The sequence below is a fragment of the Euphorbia lathyris genome, chromosome 1 (assembly GCF_963576675.1).
Source record: "Euphorbia lathyris chromosome 1, ddEupLath1.1, whole genome shotgun sequence".
Taxonomy (NCBI): Eukaryota; Viridiplantae; Streptophyta; class Magnoliopsida; order Malpighiales; family Euphorbiaceae; genus Euphorbia; species Euphorbia lathyris.
Genome location: NC_088910.1, coordinates 56,727,922 through 56,750,000, shown reverse-complemented (window position 1 = coordinate 56,750,000; position 22,079 = coordinate 56,727,922). Strand labels below are relative to the sequence as shown.

At 37.2% G+C, this 22,079-nt stretch overlaps 1 pseudogene; it reads right to left on the bottom strand.

Moving 5' to 3' along the window:
* Positions 1 to 12,672: 12,672 nt before the first annotated feature.
* Positions 12,673 to 19,315, bottom strand: LOC136234056 (histone deacetylase 9-like; annotated as a pseudogene).
* Between the last annotated feature and the right edge of the window lie 2,764 nt (positions 19,316 to 22,079).

Genomic DNA, 22,079 nt, shown 5'->3' with positions numbered 1-22,079 from the left:
CATCAAACTGGCCATATCAAATCAAGTTGTCCTACATTGAGGAAGGAAAAGAGGAACAGCAAGAAGGCAATGGTGGCAACCTGGAGTGATAGTGATGAGTCATCATCATCAGGAGCTGATGCCACTGAGTCAGCAAAGATCTGCTTCATAGCAGATGAGCTTGTTGAGCCTTGTGTTTCTGAGCATGCTGGCCCCTCCATTGCATCTGACGATGAGGGACACTCAACTGAGGTAATATCACTACCCCTGCTCAGAAATGAAATGATAAATGCCCTAAGTGACCTCTACACACTTATCAAAAAGTGTAACAAGAAGGTTAAAGCACTCAGCAGGTGATGTGACGAGATTGAAGAGGTCAAACTGAGTGACCTTCGATATCTTCTCCAAGACAACTCAACTTTGCATAGCAACGTAGAAACTATGCACAAGTATGTATCAGAGGTCCAATCAGATTCTAAGAAACTGAGAAAGGACATCACATCTATTCAGAATCAACTCAAGATTTCGAATAAAAGAAATATTCCTCTGAATACTCAGTACCAGTACCGAAGTACTAGTCAGCAGAGATGGAATCCTCAGCGGAATGTTCAGTGTGACTTTTGTGGGAAGAAGGGACACACCACAAAGGTGTGCTGGCATGATCAACACTAGGGTGCTGACCAGTCAGTGAGATATCCCAAATTGAAGGTCAGCTGTGATTTCTGTGGAAAAAATGGACACACTGTCCAAGTGTGTCATCATAAGATTAAATATGATGTTGTACCTGCTGAGCCTAACAAACAAAGACCCAAAAAGACTTGGGTACCTAAAGATAACTAGCTATATTGCAGGTGAGCCTGAGGTGTGCTGAGAAGTAAAAAATGTGGTACATTGACAGCGCATGCTCGAGGCATATGACTGGTGATGAAACTCAGTTCATCACACTTGTGCGTAAACGAGGTGGAAGCGTAAGTTTCGGAGACAACAAAAAGGGTAAGATAGTAGGGTCAGGAACCGTTGGTGGTAATCCTACTATTGAGTCAGTCTCCCTAGTCAGTGGACTTAAATATAACTTACTCAGCGTAGCTCAGCTATGTGATAACGGGAGAAAATTTATATTTGATAACACTGGATGTAAAATACTCGAGGGAAAAACAAATGAATTGATTTTAACTGCCCCTCGTATTGATAATGTCTTTATGCTGAATTGGGAAAAGAAATTTTCGAAAAATGTATGCTTAGTGTCAAAGGAAGAAAATTCATGGCTATGGCACATGAGACTTGGTCATGTAAGCATGGACCTCCTGGCCAAATTAGCAAGAAAGCAATTAGTTGAGGGACTGCCAGAACTTAAGTTCGAAAAGTATCAATTGTGCAATGCTTGTCAGGCTGGAAAACAAACTAAAACATCTTTTAATAGTAAAAACATTGTCTCAACCAAGCGTCCACTCGAGTTGCTACACTTGGATCTCTTCGGACCAGTCCAGCCGCTGAGCTTGGGTGGTAGGAGATTTTCCTTGGTCATTGTAGATGACTTTTCTCGGTACACTTGGATCATCTTGCTGAGTAGCAAGGATGAAACTTTTGAGACGTTTTCAACATTAGTAAGAAAACTTGAAAATGATAAAGACCTAAAGTTGGTTCACATCCGAAGTGATAATGGTGGAGAATTCAAAAACCAACAGTTTGTTGAATTCTGTGAAGCCAGCGGCATTGACCATAACTTTTCTGCTCCTAGAACGCCTAAACAGAATGGGGTGGTTGAAATAGCCAGGACAATGCTGAGTGAGCATAAGCTTCTAAAGTACTTTTGGGGAGAAGCTGTCAACACAGCGTGTTACATCCTTAATAGGGCTCTAGTTAGACCCATATTAAAGAAAACTCCCTACGAACTTTGGAAAGGACGAAAACCCAACATTGGATACTTTCGTGCCTTCGGCTGTAAATGTTTTATTCTAAATACTAAAGACAACCTTGCCAAGTTTGATTCAAAAGCTGATGAAGCTATCTTTTTAGGCTACTCAACAAACAGCAAAGCATATAGAGTTTTCAATAAACGAACTCAGGTCTTAGAAGAGTCAGTACACGTTGAGTTCGATGAAACTAACCCTGTAGGAAAAGACAAGCAGCTGACTGAGGATGATCCATACTCAGCACTCGCTGACCAAAAAACAGCCGCTGAGTCACTACCTCAAGGGCTGACCAAAGGTAAAAGTGAAACTCAAATTGTTTTCACTGACCAATCTATACCTGCAGAGATTGTTGAAACACAACCAGCTCAAGACATCACTCTACCAAAAGAGATCAGAATACCAAGAGGACACTCAGAGAGTTCCATTCTTGATGCTGCTGAAAACACACTAATGACAAGAAATCAACTCAGGAGATACCTCAGCAACGTAGCATTCGTCTCAGTTCAGGAACCAAAGAACTTCTCTGAAGCTGAGCACGATGAGTTCTGGATGAGTGCAATGCAAGAAGAACTTGATCAGTTTAGAAGAAATGAAGTGTGGGACTTAGTGCCAAATCCAAGAAGCCAGAAGACCATAGGAACAATATGGGTCTTCCGCAACAAGCTAGATGAACAAGGGAACGTGGTCAGGAACAAAGCAAGACTTGTAGCTCAGGGCTATAGTCAGCAAGAAGGTATTGACTACGGTGAGACCTTTGCCCCAGTGGCAAGGCTAGAGGCTATAAGAATTTTATGTGCATATGCAAGTTATATGAACTTTAAATTATTTCAAATGGATGTTAAGAGTGCATTCCTTAATGGAGTCATAAACGAGGAAGTCTATGTTAATCAGCCTCCAGGGTTTGAGGATCCCAAGTTCCCAAACCACGTTTATAAACTCAAAAAGGCTCTGTATGGTCTCAAGCAAGCACCACGTGCTTGGTATGAGAGGCTGACCAGTTTCCTGCTGACTAGAAATTATGTCAGAGGTAAAGCTGATACAACCTTATTCATTAAGAGGAAGGGTAAAGATACCCTACTGGCTCAGATATATGTTGATGACATTATTTTTGGTGCCACTAATGAGTCCATGTGCAAGGAATTTAGTAAGCAGATGCAGACTGAGTTTGAAATGTCAATGATGGGAGAACTCAACTTCTTCCTTGGACTTCAAATCAAATAAGGGAAAAATGGCATCTTCATCAGCCAAACTAAGTATGCTAAGGAGATATTGAAGAAGTATGAACTTGAGAACTGCAAGTCAATATCTACCCCTATGGGCACTGACACTGTCCTCTGCGCTGACGAAAATGGTAAGTCAGTAGACAGCAAACTATACCGAGGTATGATTGGCTCTCTACTCTACTTAACTGCTAGTAGGCCGGACATTCAGTTCTCAGTATGTTATTTTGCTAGATATCAATCTAATCCTAAGGAATCTCATTACATAGCTGTAAAAAGAATCCTTAGATATTTGCAAGGCTCAGTGAATGCAGGTTTATGGTATCCCAATACTTATGATTTCACACTCATTGGATAAATTGACGCTGACTACGGACGAGACAAGTTTGAACGAAAGAGCACCTCAGGAGGATGTCACTTCCTTAGAAGTTGTCTTGTCTCTTGGTTCAGTAAGAAGCAGTCATTAGTAGCCCTGTCAACCACTGAAGCTGAGTACATTGCTGCTGGAAGCTGTGTTGCTCAAGTCCTTTGGATTAAGCAACAGCTAGAAGATTATGGCGTTCAAACTAAAACAATTGAAGTCAAATGTGACAACAAAAGTGCCATTGACCTATCAAAGAACCCAATCCAGCACAGCAAGATGAAACACGTCAGCATAAGACATCACTTCATCAGAGATCATGTACTCAAGGGAGAGATCAAGCTGACCTATGTCCCAACGGATGAGCAGCTTGCTGATATCTTCACAAAGCCACTGGCTCGTGAGCAATTCAACATACTTAGAGAAGCCATTGGTATGTTTAATCCTCTTCAATAAATTCTGAGTATAATATGTGATATATGCATGCTGAGTTGATCACCATGCTGAGTGATTTGTGCTAGATCAATAATTATTACATGCTGAGTAGATATACACACTGAGTGGTTATCTTCAGCTGAGCTACTAAGCACACGAATAATTCTTTTGCGTAAAACTAACTACTCAGGACATTAAACGTTTAGAATTCTTAACGCTGAGTAAAAGATCCGTTGTAGAGTTAATACTAGCACGCGCATTAAGTAGCCTCTAGGATGACGTAAACATCATCATTAGTAAAAGCACGCGCCGTTTCTCGCAATTAATGTCAGTGATAACTAACTTTCGACGGTTCAAATTCCCACCGCTCCATCCAACCTATCAAATCATCATCCATCGTCTATAAATAGTGAACGTTTCCTCACTATTCACTTTCTACGCTTGAAATTCGCACTCGAACCTTCACTCTCTCTAAACTTCTGAAATTCAAATCCTCTTAAAGAAACTCTCAAGAACACCATGTCTGATTCCCAGAATCTTTCTGATGACCAATATAAGGACAATCGCTCAGACATCAACCCAGGCTCCCCACTTGAGCAACAGTATATTGATACTCCAGAAGATGAGGCCAATACTGGACATGGTCAGCATGACCAACCCATGGACGAGGTCAGCATTCTGGGTGTTGATCCTCACACTGAGCACTCAACTCCTTCTAAGAAAAAGAAGAAGGACAAGGGTAAGAAAACTGAGGAAACTGAGGAAAGAACCTTTCGATCCGTATATTCCGATGTTGAAGGCTTAGACGTCGTAGCTTCACAATGGTTCTCAAAAAGCTTCATGGAAACGGTGAAACCTTACAGTGACTGGATATCCAAGAACGGATGGAACAAACTATTCTCCCTAAATGGGCTGACCTACCCAAGGCTTGTAACTGAGTTCTACTCGAATCTGCTGGTTGCCACGGACGATATTGATTTTATGGTCACTTACGTCAACAAAAAGCAGATCATCATCGACCGCTCATATCTATCTATTCTTTTAGACTTAAAGGACGAGGGAGCTGAGTTGAGAAGAACAAATGACTATAAAAAGGTTAAGTACACCTCCGCGTTTTGTAAACCTGAAGGGCATGTAGGGGAAGTCTCTTGCACCTCGCTTACTCAGCATCAGAGGCACGCCCACTACCTACTGACCAACTACATCTATCCCAAGGTCAACTCCACATCCTCTGCCTCCAACTTCGAGCAATGCTTCTTATGGCATATGCTCAACTATCAACCCTTGAACATGCTTGTGTTCCTGATCGGGGCTATGCAACGAAGCACTGGAGCACTTCGATTGGGCTCACTCATTACCGAAATCCTTAGGGATTACAGAATCAGCTTTAAGAATGAGGAAAGCATATTAGGTACGGAAATCACCATTGAAGATCTCACTAAACTTGCTTACGGTCTTCCTTTTAAATCAAAGAAAGGAAAGGATGCGGTTACTGAAGCTGAAGAGGAAGCTGAGCCGACCGATAAAGGAAAGAAGATAAAGGCAGCACCCACACTCCAAACTGTCAAACGCCTCAAAGTTGTTATGGCTGACCAATCTCCTGCTGAGTCGATCCAAAAGAAGCCTCAACCTAGCAAAGCTGCCCAAAAATGACCTGCCATTGTTCAAGAAGCTAAAAATGAACAAGAGAACACTGAGTCACCCCTAAAGAGGAAGAGGGTTTCTGGAGCTACACCATTGGATGCAATTCCTCTAGATGTATCCGTTCCAAAGGATTCCTTCTTTCTGCGAACTCAGGAATCTGCTGAAAGAACTCCACCTGCAAACAAGCAACAACAACAATCTGTCTCTGCTGAGCAGACAAAGCACACTGAGTCAACCAAATCCACTTCAAAGAATCGGACCACTGAGCCCAGAGTTGAGTCCACTGTTGACACCACTAGAACAGAAACTGAGCAAGCACAGCCTGAGTCATCTGACCAACCTCCATCTTCATGCCCTTCTAAAGATGGCAATGACAAACAGTACAAGAAGAAGGCATGCAAACCTCCAGGGTTTGATATACTAGATGACACACCTCTTCATGAGCCTATCGTACATCTGACTGACTTGGACTTCAACTTCTTCTCTAGGCCTATTGCCAAGCCCTCAACAGTCAAGGAAAATCAAGCCTCTGTTCCTAGTGGTCAGGAACATGCCAAGTCTGCCGACACCGCTGCTACTAGCTCCTCTAAGCAAGTGATCGATGAACCCGCTGTTCAAGAGAAGGAACATACACTGGAGAAATCTCCTGCTCAGGACAATCTCGAGCTGACTCCTCCTCAAGTCAATATTCAGCTCCCGACTGACACTAAGCAGGTAGACAATGCTACGGCACCGCTCAAATCTCTTCTTGAACAGCCAGAGAATGTTTCAACTTCTGCAGCTAACCCAATCACTCAGACTGCCACTCAGATTGTTCACACCCACACCTAATCCAAAGGACAACTCTACTACTGGTGTGCATTCAGATGAACAACCTCCTTCCGCCAACCAAAACTCGGTTCCTGAAACCTCTCACACTGATCCTTTGCAGTTCTTGACTTCTTCCCAATCTGGGAAACGAATCTTCCAAGCTGCCCAAGAAATCATCGCAGAAATACAGAGTACTCATGGAACTGTAACTGAGCGCAGTTCAGCGGAGCCTACACAACTGAGCACCCTCACTCAACTCCTCACTTAACTAAAAGGCCTCAAAGAGCTCTTATATATGCTGACTGAAATGGTAGCTCAACAGCCAAAGCAAGAGTTCGCTACCAAAATGGCAAACCTTCACTTGCACATGGTGCAACATTTGGACACAATTGAAGGGAAACTCAACTCCTTAACTGCCGCCAACTCTGATGTAGCTAAGTCAGCTCAACTTACTCAAGTCCAACCTGAGCTGACCACAACTCGAGAATTAGTTGGCTCTACCTCTCAATGCACAATCGAGCAAATTGCCGAATCCCTTCGCATGCTAAATTTATCAAGATAAGAAATGCAAACTGAACAGGCCAAGACATCTGAGATTTTTCAACTTGCTAAGGCCACCTATGACCATATCACACATCAGTCCAACCAACGACACCACTATGACGCTGGCCTGCTCAAGATGTACCATCAATCTTACGCCATGATGACGGACACCATGAGCTGGATGGGTAAATCCCTTCAATTTATACTCAGCGTCATCAGTCCTCACATGGACATCCCGGTGTCCAACATGGCTGGTGGAATCAAGGTCTTTGATGGGATCAAGCACAGTAGGGCTCAAATCCAGCAGTATTCTGCTCTACTGACTCGTGCTGTTGAATAAGGGAAGTTTTATGCAGTTGTCTCTCAGCCCGTTGATGCTGGCAAAAAAGGGGAGAAAAGCAAAGATAAACATCCAGCTGGAACTCAGCAAAAGAACCAACATCCTGGTTCCACTTCTTCTGTCCCTCCTAGCACTCAACCTCAGCAACAAAACAAGACCAAGCCTAACCAAGTCTCCTTCAATATTAGGCGATAGATTTTTTTTGTGTGATCTTGCTTACTTGCTTGTGTTGTGTGCTAAATATCAATATAAACGTATCTTCACTAAATCAACCTTGTTATTTAATTTTCTTCGCTTTAATGCCTATCTGCTGTGTTGATCTAAATTCACAACTTGTCTCATAATGTCTTAATTGAACAAAGGATCTAAGGATTGACAAAACATTGAATTAATCATATACTTGGCCACTGAGTAAAATTACTCAGCCTCAATTAACTCACTCAGCTAACTTCAATATTCGAACTTAATCTTCCGCTTCACTCTGTATCGAAACTGAGTGAAGTAAGCCTGGTCCAAGAACTGACCTAACTCTGAACACTGACTTTAGACTTACTTGATTAAACCTTAAAATGTTTAAAGTAAAACTAAGTCAGCGGCTCAACCCTTACGGGGGAGAATCTTAAGAAGTTAAGAATATGCCAATCGTCATGGGGGAGCTCAACACTGAGTTCCTTATTGAATATTTTTGCCAACATCAAAATGGGGGAGTTTGTTGAAACACCTTTCCACATGATTTTGATTTGACAAAATTATTTATATGATAAAAATATTCCAACACATTAAATTTAAATGCTTTGATTTATTCATATTAATGTGTTTGTTCAATGTTGAGTTATTTGATTTATAAGACATTAAGATAAATGGCCCAAAGGCCCAAAAGAGGAAGTCAAGCCCAAGTCAACAGATCAAAGCCTCACGGCCCAAGAAGACTCAAAACGCTGTCGTACTGAGTAAGGCGTTAGCCCAGCAACAAGAAGGATCGAGAAGCCTTCGACCAAATAGCTTCAAGACGAAGCTGCTGAGCTGAGCGACAAGATTGTCAGGTCAGCGGCAGAACAGAATGAACTTGGAGACCAAGTATTTCTACTTTGGGTAAAGCTCAGAAGGCGCAGGAAGCTGTCTGGGAGACTTTGCCATAAATGTGGGAACATTCTGATTCATCTGGCGAAAAGCTGCTGAGCACTGGCGAAGACAGAAGATACAAGAATATGATTGGCCGAAGACGTTGAGCACGTACTGAGTGAAAGCGACAGGAAGCCGTTTGACTCCAACGGTTATTTCGAAATTCGAAATCACCGGTGCTTGAAGTGTCACTATAAATAAGCCTCTCAAATGCTTCATTCGAAGCAGATCTTCAATCAAGTCGAAATGTTGACCAAATTCATACTTGAAGTTCTGTGAGAAAAGCAAAGCAAATCTTACACCAATTCCAATCATAGTGTAAAAGTCTAGAGTGATTTCATTCATCTAAGGTGTCTTAGCAATTGTTGTTTAGGACAAACACTTATCATTTCTAGAAGAATAGAAATGAGAAGCTGAGTACTCGGTTATAGTAATCAGCGGTAGTTATAGGAGTGAGTAGAGGAATAGAGGAAGGTACTCTTGTATACTCAGCTTCTGTTGTAAAAGGTTTCGTGCTCTACCTTTAAAGAGCTCAGTAGAGGATTCAAAAAGCTCGGAACGAGTTTCAGGGACTGGACGTAGGCGGAGAGGCCGAACCAGGATAAGTCTGCTGAGTAACATATTTCTAACCTTTAAACTCCTTTATATATTGCTTGCTATAAAACTGACTAAATAATGAACTCACGCTGAGTTGAGTGCACTAAGAAGCTGAGTTCAGGAATAGACTTAAGTGCTATCTCCTGACTCAAGGAAAGAAACAAACTTAGTCACCAGTTGACTAAGCCTGTGTCTTAAAACTACTTAGCGCCGCTGTGTAAACCTTTTCTTAGAGAAAAGAAGTCAGCCTTAACGGACAAAATTTTAAATAGTTCCTATCCCCCCCCCTTGGAACTAACCTTGTCATGTTATACGGGACTAACAGTAATGCTATGCTCATCATGGATCGTGCCATATCTAGTAAGGTACGGTTCCTCCTCTCGGATACACCATTGTGTTGTGGTGTATAGGGAGGTGTCCATTGTGAGCATATCCCACATTCAGTTAGATAATTCAGAAAATCATCTGAAAGATATTCGCCACCTCGATCGGATCGAAGTATCTTTATTTTCTTTCCTAATTGATTTTCTACTTCATTCTTGAAGCTTTTGAATTTCTCAAAAGCTTCGAACTTGTGCTTCATCAAGTAGATATAACCATATCGGGTATGGTCGTCTATGAAGTTTATGAAGTATCTGAATCCTCCTCTTGCTTGGACTCACATAGGACCACATACATCGGAATGTATTAATCCTAGAGTGTCTGATACACGCTCACCTTAATTGCTAAAGGGTGTCTTTGTCATTTTACCTTTTAAACATGCTTCGCATGTTTCCAATGATTCAGGATCAATTGAATTTATAAGCCCATCTTGATGTAGCTTAAGCATGCGTCTTTTGTTTATATGGCCTAAACGATAATGCCACAAGTAAGTTGAATTATCTAGCTTATGTCTTTTGGTATCAATTGCGAAAACATAAATTTTGTCATCTAGCACATAAATCCCATTTTGTGATATTCCTGAAAAATAGAAAATCTCATCTCTATAAAAATCGCAATGTTTGTCTTTTACTGAAATATGAAAACCGTCGTCAACAAGACGGCTAATAGAAATAATGTTACGAGACATTTCTGGAACATACAAACAGTTCCCTAATTCTATTACAAGCCCAGAGGGCAAACTTAAAGCATAATCTCCAATGGCGAGGGCGGCAACTCTTGCTCCATTTCCTACTCGCAAGTTTATGCTTCCTTTCTTCAATTCCCTAGTCCGATTTAGTTCCTGCATATTTGTACAAATATGAGATCCACATCCGGTATTAAGTACCCAAGATTCAGACTATGAAACTGTATTTATTTCAATATAAAACATACCAGATGTTGAAGCACCGCTCTTTCCCTTCTTGAGGGAGGCTAGGTACTCCTTGCAGTTCCTTCTCCAATGCTCGTCTTTACCACAGAAGTGGCACTCTCCTTTGGGCTTCTTCACTTCCTTTCCCTTAGCTCTAGTGGGCATGGCTCCCTTGCCTTTCTTGGGATATTTAGGATTGGGAAAATTCCCCTTCCTCTTCTTTGATTCCTCTATGACAAGAGCCGGTATTGCCTTATCTTTCTTCATATTGGGCTCAACTGACTTGAGCATATTTGCAAGCTCTTCAAGAGAGGTTTGCAAGTCATTCATCTGGTAGTTCATGATGAACTGTGAATAACTCCCTGGGAGGGATTGAAGAATTAAGTTTATGCTTAGTTCGTTATCCATCGCGAATCCAATACTAGAAAGCTTGGTAATATAGCCAATCATCTTGACACAATGTGTCATCACAGATGTGCCCTCTTGCATCCTGCAACGATATAGCAACTTGGATATCTCGTAGCGTTCGCACCTAGTCTGTTTCCCAAAAAACTCCTTTAGGTGCATGATGATGGAATAGGCATCCATTTCCTCATGTTGCCTTTGCAATTCCGATGTCATCGATGCAAGTATGATGCATCCCGCATGATCGTCATCAGCTTTGTGCTTCTGGTAAGCATCAATTTCTTCGATGGGAGCATCATCAGCTGGGATATGGGGTATCATTGTATCAAGTACATACCCTATCTTATCGAACTTCAAAATGATTTTGAGGTTACGAAACCAGTCGGTGAAGTTTGAACCGTTCAATTTGTTATTGGTAAGAATGTTTTGCAGATTGGTTTTAGTCATGATTTTAAGAGTGTTATAATATAACCTGAGAGTGAGAAAGAGTAAACGTATGTTATTCATTTGCTTTAAAATACATCAATCTAAAATTATAGGCCTTTTGTTTATTTTAGATTGCTCCCACTATTTTGCCAAATTAATAGCCCTCCATATTAATTCGAAGAATTTCGCAAATCCTTTAGTGAGCTAGGATCCTAACTCCTGAGATTTCGCCTTGAGTTTGCTCAACAAGCTAGTCTCATTTGTTAGGTAGATTCATGTAATCAATCACATCTTTAATGTGATTCCTAGGTTATTGGGTTACTAACCACATTAGTAACTAATATGCTATTCATATCATACCATAGAATGCCTTTGCAATTCCGATGTCATTGATGCAAGTATGATGCATCCCGCATGATCGTCATCAGCTTTGTGCTTCTGGTAAGCATCAATTTCTTCGATGGGAGCATCATCAGCTGGGATAGGGGGTATCATTGTATCAAGTACATACCCTATCTTATCGAACTTCAAAATGATTTTGAGGTTACGAAACCAGTCGGTGAAGTTTGAACCGTTCAATTTGTTATTGGTAAGAATGTTTTGCAGATTGGTTTTAGTCATGATTTTAAGAGTGTTATAATATAACCTGAGAGTGAGAAAGAGTAAACGTATGTTATTCATTTGCTTTAAAATACATCAATCTAAAATTATAGGCCTTTTGTTTATTTTAGATTGCTCCCACTATTTTGCCAAATTAATAGCCCTCCATATTAATTCGAAGAATTTCGCAAATCCTTTAGTGAGCTAGGATCCTAACTCCTAAGATTTCGCCTTGAGTTTGCTCAACAAGCTAGTCTCATTTGTTAGGTAGATTCATGTAATCAATCACATCTTTAATGTGATTCCTAGGTTATTGGGTTACTAACCACATTAGTAACTAATATGCTATTCATATCATACCATAGAATGCCTATTGCAATGATGCTGATTCGTTACGTTTGACACTAAAAATTGTTGCATTATTGCCAAAAATGGGCGAAGGCAACGATTTTAGTCAATTTATTTTCGTTGGTTAATTCACGGTTGCCTTTCCTCTCAAAGGCAACGAAAATGTTATCTAATGCAACAATGACGATATCGTTGCTTTCATTTTCAGAAAGTGCGACGGTCGAAGGATACAACTAAAGGCAACGAAAAATGAAACCAAAAGCAATGATTTAATCGTTGCCTTTGTAAGCAATGGCAACACTATTTCAAACTTTAGGCAACATTTTAGTCCTCAAGTAACACGTTTTTGTGTCTAAAGCAACAGTATTTTATAGTATAGGCAACGACTTTTTAACATTTAGCAACACCTATTGCTATAAAAATGCAACGACTTTCTTTGGGGAAGGCAACAATTATTTTTCTAAATCAACAGTTTTTCATTAAGTAAAGCAACACGGTGCTATAGCAATGGCAACGAATTTATTTTATAGCAACAATTTTTCTCTTACAAATGCAACGGTTTATAACGTAAAGGCAACTGTTTTCATTTAGAAAATGCAACGATGTTTATAATAAGAAGGCAACGACGTTTGTAACATAAAGGCAACGATGATATTTATAATCCAAAAGACAACGCCTGTTTAAATAAACATCCACGAGCAACAATATTCAAAAGTACCTAAATATCAATATCTAAAAGTACCTAAACAATAAAATCCCAAATCCTAAATAGCATCAGAAGCATAAATAAATCATTCGTCGCATTCATTTGAACGAACTATAGAAAGAACACCATCCAAATTTATATTGAGTGATGAGTTCATAAGGCTCAACTTTTGTACGAGAAATTCAAGATGAGCTTATAGTTCAATCTTCACTTCTTCTCTAATCTCATTCTTCACTCCATCTATGATTTCCTCTCTGATTTCCATTTTGAATTGCTCTTTTGCATCTTCAAAATTCTGATTTAAATAATGCACACAATTAAACAAAACAAATTGATTTAAATAAAGTGCAGATGGTTAAACAAAAAAAAATCTGATTTAAATAAAGTGCATACAGTTCCATAAAATGAATGCAGGCAGAAAAGGTGTAGTGAACTTAGGGATGCACTTGAAGGGTATGGGTGAGTGCCTATATGAATATGCAAAGGTAGAAGTAGAAGTAGATGGGATAGTGAGTAGAATGATATTTGAAATCTATTTAGTAGTAGTGCACAAGCCATGGATCTAACCTGCAACTCGATATCTATAGGGCACACTCGAGATGGATCTAATTTTGTCACCATCTCCAGATCTGCTTCTGTGAGTTCATGAGCACAGTATTCTGACCTCTTCCCGTAAGAAGATGCATTGTTCCTTGCCTTCTCTATGAACTTTCTCATTTCCTCATGTGCAGTAGCCTTATCATTTATGAGAAAATGAACTCGGGCAAGCCCTTCATATTCTCTTGTATGCCCTATTTTAAGGGCATTTATGTAGAGCAATCAGCTGCCAACTCATATTTCCCACAGTGTACATACACACTTCCAAGATTGTTATGTGCCTGCCAAACATAATTTCCAGTAAAATGAGATTAGCGCATCACCACATACTTAATGAAGAGGCATGGATAATTGATTCATCAATTCACTTCAAATAAACCGTATCACCATTGTATGAAAATAAATAAATAACATGAAAGATATCAAGTACCAAACTGATAAATTTACTAAGTTAGTTGATGTTAAAACAAATTTTAAGAAGCCCTCGCCACATAGCAGAGGGATGATCTTTTCTCAGCAGTTCATGCTACAAAATCAGCTAATAAGTACTTTTATGATAATTGAATATTCTCCCTCAAAGAAAGTTAACTTAAGATGTATGTATCCAATAGAAATAAAAAGAACAAGCATATTAATTTCATTGCTTGCATGCGACACTATGTTACAAGGAAACAGAAATGGAAATTATTTTTAACAAACATTAAAAATATAGCTAGGAAACAAAAAAGAAACAGAAATGGAAACGGATACAAAACACAAAAACGCTACTAAAACGAGTTTTCGTGCAACATATAGTTGCAACGTTTTAAAGATCGGACCGAAAGTCGAACTAAATTGACAACTGGGTTAGGGGTCAATGAGTTCAACCAGTTATTTGTACGAAAAAATTGTTAAAAAGGAAAACAATGTTATTTCGACTAAATTAATGGCTTTCACAAAACAGGTAAAAATGCAATTAAGTGTCCTCAACCGGTTTCTGAAGTGTGTTCCATCAGTGTGTTGATTTTTTGCTCTGAAGTTATCCTTCATTCTAATTAATGAGACCGTATCTTCACACGAAGTGCTTATGATAGATGTCATAGTCTAGTATAATTCAATCAAAACAAAAGCTATCAAGCGTTTTAAACCAGAGCTTACTGTTTGAATAGTCGGCTGAAGCTAGTGTCATCTATTCCATCCTTCAGCGAAGCATTTATTGCATAGAACTTCCCTTCTTTTCCTCCTATATCCTTCAATACAGAACATATCAAAATGTGCCCTGATTTTTGAGTTGGACTTTTGAAAAGGACAGGCAGGAAAAGGAATCAACTTTTAAGGGCAAAACATAAGTTCCAACTTCCAAGCATACATACACTCAAATAGGCGCATATATAAGAATACACATGGGCACACATTTAATTACAAATCAGGCTCAGATACAATATATATATATATGGGATAAGGTGCAAAAATACCCCTAACGTTTACAACCAGGAGCAATATTACCCCTAATGTCTAAAATGGTGCAATTTTACCCCTAACGTTGGCAGCAAAGAGCAATTTTACCCCTAATATTGATAAGTTTGGTCAATTTGAGAAATAATTCATCAAAATGTCTTCTCCATCATGATTATTGTCATCTACTCTTTATATATGCGTTATCTTATCACTAATTAGTAAGAGATCACAATCATATGATTACACGTGGAAAAAAAGTTTAAAAATAAAATAAAAAATATATTGTATTTTGTAGGAGTTGGACAAAAAAAAAATTCAAGAGATATGCAATTGATGTAGACTAAGGAAAACTGTGTGTGATAAAATTGCACTATTTTAGACGTTAGGGGTACAATTGCTTCTGAATGTAAACCTTAGGGATATTTTTGTACCGTATCCTATATATATATATATATATATATATATATATATATATATATATATATATATATATATATATATAACAGAAATAAAAGAAAATACGCTTATGTAAACTTGCTATAGATTTAGAGCAGTATATGTAAGATTCCAAGTTTTAGGTATGCAAAATAGAACGTGCCAACTACCAAGAGCAACTTCATCTGCATCTCTACTTAGTAGTTAAGTTATTAAGTAACCAAGGAAAGGTTAAAGTAGCAGTTGCTAAAAACTTTGTGCATCTCTACTTAGAAATTAAGTTATTAAGTAACCAAGGAAAGGTTAAAGTAGCAGTTGCTAAAAACTGTGTTTAATAAAAACACTAAAAATAGCATGGAGAAATGAAAGCTTATTCTTTTTCAATATGAAGAAAAATTAAAGAATTGAATTTTTCCAATTATTAAATAAATATCAAAGCATTAGCATAAATAATACCTCAACATCTCCAGTTTTCAGGGAAGAACATATCTCCGAACTTGTGGAAACTAACAGTCATCACCCTGCCTCAGAACTTTATACTTAATTAGAGTTCAAAAACTCAAATTATAACAGAAAAAAAAAGCGTGGAAAGCATATGAAAATAACTTGAATACAAATTACTTTTCCACATGTTTTTTTTTTGAAATATCTATATTTCTTTCAATTGCTTGGTTAGGCCATCAAATCAAAAACCATTTTATTAGATTGCTACTGGCTGTCAACAGAAAAAGAGTACATAAATGATGTATGAAAATTATAAGTAATAAAAAAAAAAGGCGGCCCGGTCGCATTACGCGTCCCAGCTGAGCGAGGGTCCGGGGAGGGGTCCCACCACAAGGGTGTACAGGGGGCAAGCCTTCCCCTATCAATTTATTTGACAAGAGGCCGCTCCTAAGACTCGAACCCGTGACCTCTTGGTCACACGACAACAACGTTTACCGTTGCGCCAAGGCTCGCCCTCGAAAATTATAAGTAATAACAAGAAAAAATCCAGTGGAGGAGATTCTTATTAACCAGCTATAACTGCCATATCTTATGTGTTTTCTACAACAATTTTTCTAGAAGCTTGGACCAAATGACGAATACCATCATTCAATTGCTACATCAAAAAAATGTATTATACTTGCAGTAGCAACATAAAACTAAAATTCATCTATCTTTCCCATAGCTTTACTAATGTATTCATGATCCAAATGCATTATACAATGAGAAAGTTTTAGTACCTATCAGTGAAATAAAAGGCTTCTTCAACACCATCACCATGATGCACGTCTATATTGATATACAAAACACATGTATGATGCTTCAGAAGCTCCAGAATTCCCAAAACTAAGTCATTGATGTAACAAAATCCAGATGCCTGGCACTTCTTGGTGCGATATAATCCACCAGCCTAATTTATAGCAATATCACATAGTTGATTGTTTAATCTACGTGCATCGTCTGTTAATAATCATCAATCAGCAGCAAATATGGTTGACTAGGATATCTAAACCAAGCTACACATTAATTCATTGCTTACCTATTGTTCCACCAGCATAAATTTGGCAAAATTCCAACAAGTTCACAAAAACAGGGCAATCTTCTCCAAGATTATCTGGGGAAAGGAAAAGTTCACAAGTGAAACTTTTTTTTATCAAGTAATAATCTTAAACATCAAAGTTTCGGTGTCAATGTAAGCAAGCATATAGTTAACAACCTTAAAGCTTCATTGACAAAATGCCAGAACGAATACCTAAGAAAGATCTGCCTGAATAACCTAAAACGTGATCTAACCATCTTAAACTCTAACCTTTAGTTCATCATACAAAAAAAAAAACGCATCACATCTACCAAACCAATCTAAAAAATAACACCATACGTAACTCATCTCTCTCTCTCTACTTGATGGCCCTAAGTGGATTTAATGCTTAATATTAATATCGCGCTGCATTTCAAATGAAGAACAAATATCCTGATTGACTCTAAAACCGTGTCTGAAATATGTATATAACATCCAATTGAGCAGAAAAGTCAATTTATCAATATTCCACTTCCTTCTAACCATGCCAAACACTGCTAATTTCAAACACGCTAACTGTTAAACCTCAATCAGTTCTAACCTAACACTTTCCAACGTTTACATTTAATGCAACCCAATAGTATCAGAAACAACCACAAAAATTATAATCAAAATCAAGTAAATGGGAAATGAAAAGGCCATACATCTGACTAATTCATTTGCAAACATTGTTGGGAATTTGGCGTAATCCGGTGCAAAAATTCAACATAGTCAGCAGAGTGGAACTGAGCAAGCTCAGCAGGATATGCCTTGAGAGGCCGCTGCATTGCAAAAATAAAGATTAAAAAAACATTCAGTCAGAGTAATATCATAGGTGAATTCACATTCGGGTTTGTTTACAAAGGGCTACTTCCTGATGGATCAATTGTAGCTATCAAGAAACGCCTACATAAGCCATTTCCGGATTTCATTCATAAGGTATAACTTAATTTTGTTAAAATTGAAATCTCAAGTTTCCTCGACACTTTGCATAAAAAAACTGTACAATATAGGTGAAACGCATAGCTTCTGTTCAACATAAGCATCTTGTTGAACTTATTGGATATTGTGAAGATAGTCATCAATAATTACTTGCATATGACTATCGCGAACCAAAACATATGAAGTTACCTCTATGGTAATCTAACTATCCCTTTTCCTTTCCCTAGCAGTCTATTTTCTTTAGGCGAAAAACATTCTCTCATATTTTACCTTGTCCTTAGATAGTGAAGGTTTACATATTGGAAAGCTGGAAATGAAGCAAAGGTTAACAATTGCTTCAGCAGCTGCAAAAGCTATATATATAGACTAGTTAATTAATGTTATTTCAAATTTCTGTTTCATGCAGTAAAATTTCAATTTCAGGTCATATCTTCACAGTATAGGCCCTCCTCTTCTGCACATGCATTTCAGAACAACCAATGTTCTTTTGGGTGATAAAGTCCCCAAAAGTCTCTAACTATGAGTTCTGAATTTGGTAACGGAAGGTCATCATGCCAGTTCGTCTTCAGCTATTAATTTCTTGAATCTTCATATAGATGGTAAGCCTCCCAACATGGGTGAGGAGTTGTTTCTCCCTCATCTGTGTGTTTTCCCTTCTCAAGCCGAGTCATCCAATATAAAGCCTGCTTTTGGTAGGGCCGAAGTTCACATTGAAGTGTTCTGAGAGGATCAATTTCCTAAATTATAAGAAGTCTTAAGTAATTCCAAATTATGATTATCAGTTTCATAGACAGAGCAAAAACAATTCCATAAAGGGCAATACCTCTAACTCAGAGTTGTCTCTAACACCAAATATGTTTTCAAGATCAGCATCTAAAATGGGCTCCTGATTTTCAACTTCATTTCCATTTTCGATGGATTCTTAGACGTGTTGAGATGCAATAGTGATACAGGAATGCACATATCAAATTACAAGCTATAATCCAAATAAGAGAAAAACAAAAGGAGAAAGAATATGATAGGCCATGCTTTTGTACCGTCTGCACTAGATCAACATACCCATCCTAATTTAATTAACACTTGAGCACAACCGAAATCAATAATCACAAAAAATAACCAAATAAATGTACTATTTGAAGAAAATATCAATAAATTTGCATCGGTTCTAAATTAAAGTTTCTTGAATTCAAACCTAAACTCCTAAGTCAAGTAAAAGAAATGCAACAAATAAACAGAGAGAATGGAGAGATGAAGACCCGGAGACCAGCGCGCAAGGAGCAAGAAATGAGCTTCTTTTGTCTCTGTCCTTGTTCTTAATAGTGGATTTTTTGGTAACAAAGAAATGAGCTTCATTTTCTAATCCGCTGAGTCTGATGAGAAACCTAGAAGTTCCTAATTGAAGGAAGAGGGTTACAGTGCCGAAATGCAGACACTAAGAGAAAGGGGAAAACGCATGAGAAAGGGGTTACGACCATGAGAGTGAAATTGAGATCTGAATGAGAGAAGGACCGGTGAGAGTGAAAGTGAGAAAGGGAGAAAGAGCGGAACCGTGAGAAACCGAGTAAAGTTAGGGTTACCAGTAAAGTGAGAAAGGGAGAAAGAGACCGACAGTGAGAAAGTAAGTGATAACTAAGTCCTTGTTTGGGAGGAGGTTAATGGGAGTAAATGAGAGTAATGGAAGGTTAAGTATTGAGTTAACCTTGTTTGGGAGTAAATGAGTAGGGAGTGAAAATTGGAACAAATTATTAGAGGGAATTGAAAACAGTGTGTAAGAAAAAATTGGAGGGAAGTGAAAATAGTAAGTTAAAATTGGAGGGAAGTGAAAATAGTAAGCAAAAATCAATGGTGGCGATAAGGTGTAAAAATACTCTTAACGTTGACAATCACGAGCAATTTTAACCCTAACGTCTAAAATGGTACAATTTTACCCCGATGTTGACAATCAATAGCATTCCCATAACGTTGGTAATTTTGGTTAATTTCAGATTAAAATATTTGGCTACTTATTCTGCATTAGCTATATAACGGTTAGTTCTAAAAAAAGTTTTCCTATTTTTTTGTGATTTAGTAATAGAATTAGAGATTAATATTTTTAAGTTCGACGAAATATTTAAATTTTTCTGTCCAACTCGTACAAAATACAGTATAACTTTTTTATTTTTTATTTTATGTTTTTCACGTACATTTATAATCTGTTACTAATGAGTAATAAAAAAAACATACATGTAAAGGGTAGATGATAAATTTTGTGATTGAGAAGACAATTTGATGTATTATTTCTCAAATTGACTTAATCTGCCAACATTAAGGATAAAATTGCTATTGGTTGCCAACATTAGGAGTATTATTTCATAACTGTCAATATTATGAGTATTTTTGCACCTTATCCCTAATAGTGGGAAATGGAAATATTAATTTAATAGGATTTTTTAATGGGTATTATTTCTTGACTAATTCTTAATTAATTGGAACAAATTATTAATATACTAAAGACCAAATTCTTAATATATTAATTAATTAGTATATAATTTATTATTTTTAGTTGTTTTTTTTTATGACTATCTAAGAAAAAATATTACACTATTTTTAGTCAATAAATTCAATTATTTACAAACTATATATAAAATCTTTAACTAAAAAATGTTAAAATTAAATTTATCAAATTAATTAGGTATAGTGATTGGATTTTTATTAAATGCAATATTGGAATAGTAATTTTATATGGTGCGTCGTTGCTTTAACTAATAATCAAGTTAAAAAGGCAACGATATGTCCTAAATGTCATATTATTGTTGCCTTAATTCAAATTGAACAATTAAAAATAAATCAAAGGCAACAATTCATACATAATCGTTGCATTAAACTTACATAAACATGAGCCAAAAAAATATGCAAGATAATGCAACGATTAATGGTAATGATTTTTGAAAATTGGTTGCTATAGGCAATCTATGGTGTAGTCATCCCAACCATATTGCCCATTAGTTTATGACAACATGAGTTTGCTCATCCAATTATCATAATCTAATTTAAGTATTACCCTATATTCATGAAAAATGATTTTCGATAATTCAGGTGTTACCATAAGACCCCGAGCTTGAGTTTGCTCAACAACCCAAAGGCCCCCGGTACTGCCGGCTGAATTATAATATTAGGGAGGGGCAACCGATTTAATAACTTGCTTATTTACTTAACTTTTAATTAGTGAGGGATTTTTATTTTAAGTCTCATAATCTAACTTAGTTTTGATTTGCTTTAGCATACATCAGACACATACATTGGCGTTATGGACATATCATCTAAATTATTCCGTCGAGCCAGAGACGGAATAAAAGGCCAAACCTAGGGAAATACTAACTATTACATATTTCTCTTTAGGTCCTCCGTCTTCTCCATGGCGCCTTGAAATTACATATTAATTTCTATTCTACTAAAGAAAACTTCAATTAACTTGAAGGGAATTAGATGAGAGGAGAAATTACAATAGATAATAAAAAGGCAGGACTCGCAGGCCCTATTTCAAAAATACCAAAAGACTAAAAGAGGGTCCAAATATGTCCATAACTCCAAACATGCATAGACTCAATTAAATAAATTTAATTGGTTGATTACATAAATACTTTATGTAATATTTAGGTTAATCACATTAACACATCAAATTAACTTTCATCCAATTTTACTTCTAATAGTTTCGTATCTTCTATATTAACTTTTTAGATTAATACAACTATACAAAACTTTAATTTATGCATGTCCCAATTATTTTGATTTCAATTCATTTAATACTTTTGATTTACAAATAGGTAAAACAAACTTTTAAATAAACTTTTCATTCGATAATCAAAACATAAAACTATTAATTTCTAAAACATATATATATATATATACAAATATTTTTAAAACTGATTTTAAAACGCTTTTAAAATAAGTTGGTCTCGGGTCGGGCCCGTGGACGCGGCTGGCCAGCCGCTGCCTTGCGACAGCAGCCGGGTTGCGCCGTGAGGCGCGACCCGAGCTGATGTCCTTTTTTTTTAAATTATATATATATATATCAGTTTTAAAATGGTTTCAAAACGATTTTCAGAAAATAAGAAAACCTATTATAGATTTTCCGTTTTATCTTTAGAATCAATAACATTAACTTTTATCAATCTAACTATAAAACTAATAGATTTTGTTATAATGATTATCAACCGAAATAATTAGGAACATATGCATAAACTATTTTAATTAACAATTAACTAAAACTTATTTATCTTTAGAACTAATTAATCAAAATAGTTTTGTTAATTAACCTAACTATAAATATTTATTCAACCTGATTGAAAAACTTCTAAATTTTCATATATGAAATAACGGATTTAACGCAGGCTCTGATACCACTGATG